Here is a 4,780-nt window from a genome sequence, read left to right as displayed (position 1 = left end):
GATGGTAGATGTCCCATCCCTGGCAACACTGAAGGTCATGTTGGATGGGATTGTGAGCGACCTGATTTAGTTAAAGACGTCCCTGCTCACTGCAGGGGGTTTGGGTAAGGTGAAAATAAGAATCAGTTGTAAGTTTCTCATTCTAAATTTTGATGAAAGAAGCAAATGCTCCTTACAAGCTAAACTGGCTATTTACTTTGTAGGAGAGTCCTTAAATTTGTCAGTTTTGGTGCCATCTCCATGGTCTTAGAGATGAACATTTCCTTACAAAGCAAATGGATTAGTGAAACGAACCCAGGTTGCATAGATGCCAGGGAAGCACCTCAGTCACAGAAACACTGTGCACACACACATGCTTTTTCCTCCTTTCTGTCTTGTAATGTAGGGCTGCAGAAGGGGAAAAAAAGTCATGGTGCAGCTGAAACACATTTTGAAAGTGGATAAGGTTTCCAGGAAACTGTCAGCACTGGTAGGAATAATTGAGACCTACTCATGAAATCATGCTAGGCCAAATTTTCTCTAAGGGCATGGTATGAAGGAAGGCAGATCTTGTCCCTCTTGTTAGCTACTCTGTTTCCTCCCAGAAATAGTGATATCCTAAGCTGATTTCCCCCCCTTTCTTGTAAATAATAGTAAATGGTTCTTCTGATGGGCAATTCAGATTATTGCTTACAAGTGCCATCAGGTTATGGATGCATTAAAGTGCAGCAGGAGTGAACGATCTATCACCTAATCACCTCAGTGCTTATGGTGTGTCCAATAAGCTTGGATGTTTTAATAGGCTGCAATATATTTTGTCACTGCAAGTCACTTTCACAACTCTCTGTGCAACAAATTATTTTGCTACCACTAATCTTTTCTCAGATATCAAAGGCATCAATTAAAATGTAATTGAATGCTCTTTCTGGATGTTTGCAATGCTTTCCTCCCATCCTCTTGTAAGTAGAAATGTATGGTGAAGAAGTCCCTCTTCAGGGTGAACTTCAGCAAGCAGTGTGAGAACCACTTTCACAGTCTCTTGAAACAGCCCTGTAAAAAATGTCACACCAGCATCACTTCAGCATTAAGGTTGTGTCTGTATATGTCTGAAGATACTAAGTGGGACATGGAACTAGTAAAAATAGCGTTTGAGTAAACCACCACTTTATTTTCCTCATGCTTCTGCTTACAGCTCTCCTTTCCTTCTTCCAGTTTCAATTTAAACTTTATGACTTGTGTAAGAATATTTATTTCAAATGTAAATCCTAACCTCTGTAAAGAGAATCATAGAATTATCCAGGCTGGAAGAGACCTCCAAGATCATCCAGTCCAACCTATCACCCAGCCCTAACCAATCAACCAGACCATGGCACTAAGTGCCTCATCCAGGCTTCTCTTGAACGTCTCCAGGGACGGCGACTCCACCACCTCCCTGGGCAGCCCATCCCAATGGGCAATCACTCTCTCTGTGAAAAACTTCCTCCTACTATCCAGCCTATACCTCCCCTGGCAAAACTTGAGACTGTGTCCTCTTGTTCTGGTGCTGGTTGCCTGGAAGAAGAGACCAATCCCCACCTGGCTACAACCTCCCTTCAGGCAGTTGTAGAGAGCCATAAGGTCATCCCTGAGCCTCCTCTTCACCAGGCTAAACACACCCAGCTCCCTCAGCCTCTCCTCATGTGTTCCAGGCCCCTCACCATCTTCAGGCTGCTCCAGAAACAGTGGTCTTAGCACTTTTTAAAAAAAATTTGATGTGGAAAGATTAAGCCCCCAAAGATCCCTTTTATGCACATACAATGAAAGGTGGAAGGCCCTCTACAACATAAAACATAAACTTTATTTCCTACCTGTCTGACTGCGATGCAACCTAATATACTTTACGTTAGCTATTACTTCTGCAAATTCTCATTTTCTCTGGCAAATGATGCATGAAAGCTAGAATCACCACAGCTTAATGGAATAAGTCTCTTACCAGTGTGATATATCAAAGGCATCCCTCTCTGAACATCTAAGGACAGAAGGATCACAAGTTCTAAACCAATTTTAACAAAATTCACAATAGGTCACTGGATTTGAAGTTTTGCTCCTGCTGTTTACTTCTCCCTTGCTGTGGAGACAGAAATGATGTCAAGAGGGATTTCTCTGTCCCCCCAAAAAAGACCCAATCCATTTGTCTCCACTGGAGAAACCTGAATTTGGTTTCTTTTTTTTTTCCTTTTCCTAGTTACTTTAATTATTTATATTATGATATCTATTATTTCAAATACTCATGAATTTGGCTTCTTTTTTCCTTTTCATGAGTATTTGAAATAATAGATACCATAATATAAATAATTAAAATAACTTCAGAAAATTATTGTATGAATAATAAAACAATAAATGACTGATATAAAGGCAAGGAAGAGGCTGAAAAGTGTTTTATAAATCCAAGGCTGTGATCACAGAGGCTGTGTCCAAGGAAAAGCATCACAGGTTTAGGGAAAGCTGTAAAGAAAGATGATTCAGGAGAGAGAAGAGAAAGAGACTTCAAGTAAATTACTACCTTGACCTGAACTGACTGCCTCTGCATCTCTCCTGAGGTTGTGGTAACAGTATTTGGTAAACCTTAAACTAGAGAATGGTTCAAGTTTTGTTCTGGAAAAGAAGCAGCAAAGAGGCAAATGAACCTTTGTGTCCTTGCTTAATGAAAATGAACTTTGAAATATTCCTAAGGTACTGTTGGGATGGGTGGGGAAGTATAGGATTGTGCCAGAGGTTCAGAATGGAACAGGGAGGATCAATTCAGGAAACATTTCATCTATGTCCTCTTTTTGTACAATGCTGAAAGCCAGACTCCAGTTTTCATTTCCTGATATCCTATGCTTATGATTTTATGGAAGAAAGTGAATCTGACCAAAACTGTTCAGGTGGCTGCCACTTATTATTTCATTTTCCAAAGTCTGATTTTCATTACAAAGTTACTTCTTAGCTACATCTTCTAACCATATGGAGATTTAGCTTAGACAGACTCTATGCTTCATCTTCTTAGTTGCATCCCCCTTTTGGATTCAGTCAAGCGGCATTTTCTCTCTTGAGAAAATCTGTAGGCACTTAACTAGAGCTCTGGGAACCACCACCAACCCTAATGAGAAACAAACCCCACAGAAGTGAGAACACATCTTAGTGTTTTCTCATCCATTTCTATCAGAGAATACAATAAAAGGGAAACCACACGAAGCATTAAACTAGATTTACACAGGAAATTTTGAAGCTTTCATTACTGAAGTGCCTTAAGAACAAATTAGACAAACTTCAGCCAGGAGTGTTAGCCTGCTTTAAAGTATGGGAATGCCCCTGGTGATCTCTGAAAGTCTCTTTCTGCCCTATTTTCCTGTAATGTCCAGAGTACCACCATTTACAAAGTTATTTAGCATCTCTTAAAACCCCCCTTACGACTATAGCTTACAACTATACAAAACTCTCAGTAGATCTTTGTTCAAAATAATTTCCTCCCCCTCAATTTATTCTCTTCAATCAAAAGATTTAGAGTTCCCATTAATTTCTGAGATCTCTCTACAAGCATCTGGTTTTGTGCCTCCTATTCTCAAAACTGATCTAAGTCACACAAAGGAATCTGCATTAAGCCTTCAGTTTTCATTATACTGACTTTGATTTTTTTTTTTTTCATACCTTATAGGGCATCTTTTTTGTCTTAAGAAAATGGCTTTGCCCACAAAATAGCTTATATTCCAGAACAGTTCATTATTATTACTTCAATCTAATGTTGTTGTCATTTCCATGTCTTTCTCTGACATTGTGTTTATCTGGGATGATTTTCTCTATTTTATCAGCTTTCAGCAGCTCTGAGGTGATTCAAAGAAAGAGTAATTATTTCAGCAAAAACTCACAAAGTGTGAGAGCTGCTTAAATTATTTGCCCTTTTTTTTATTTTTAAGAAGTTGGAAAAACAGATTTTAAAAAGCTCCTGCTGTTGCAGCAGGATATAGTCATGTCACTCCTGAAGAGTGTGCTTGAGGATTCAGATCACAGGGGAAGCAGCATGAACGAGAACAGGACACAGATGAAAAAGTGCTGGCAGCTGGCAGGTATGCCAACTTCTTTCCTACATAATGAAGGGGGTGTACAGCTGGAGGCACAAACCTGCTATTAATTCATTCCTTTCACTGTGAGGCCATGAAGGCTTTATTTTTCTAACACTTTATTTCTGCTGGACTTCATAATGACGTGCAATTTGTTTAAACAGCCTTGACTATTGAAAGTAAGAAGAGTACTGCCACCAGCATGCTATGAACTCCAATCACATACACCCCATGCTAACAAGTATGTTTGTAGGAAAAGCAGCTCAGGAACTATTCAACTACTTAATTGCACTTTCAAGTTGCAGATCAAGATCTCAACAGTCCCAAATCCCAGTTCTGAGGAGATTTAGCTGAAGTTTTACATACCCTGTGACAATGTGTATTTCTTCTTGCTTTGTTACAGTTTACAGCAAACAATATTAGTTTGCTTTGGTTTGTTCATCAGTTTGCAAATAAATTTCTCTTGGTCATACTGCTGGATGAAAATGTTTATCAAACATTTTGAATCAATAATACCTAGCTGCATAGTTTTTGCAGCTACTCAAACTGATGCAGTCAAAATCTAAGCTTCATTTAAATGGATGATGATGGATGAGTCAGAGACAAAAATGATCTGACTCTGATTCTCCCCCCTGACTTCTCACGAGACAGGAATTTGGAGGATCAAGATGAATATTAGCTTAGGGAAAGATGTCTTTGGCAGGATTGTGCAAAGGAACTTG

The sequence above is a fragment of the Indicator indicator genome, chromosome 10 (genome assembly GCF_027791375.1).
Source record: "Indicator indicator isolate 239-I01 chromosome 10, UM_Iind_1.1, whole genome shotgun sequence".
Classification (NCBI taxonomy): Eukaryota; Metazoa; Chordata; class Aves; order Piciformes; family Indicatoridae; genus Indicator; species Indicator indicator.
Note: the sequence above shows the minus strand (reverse complement) of the source record.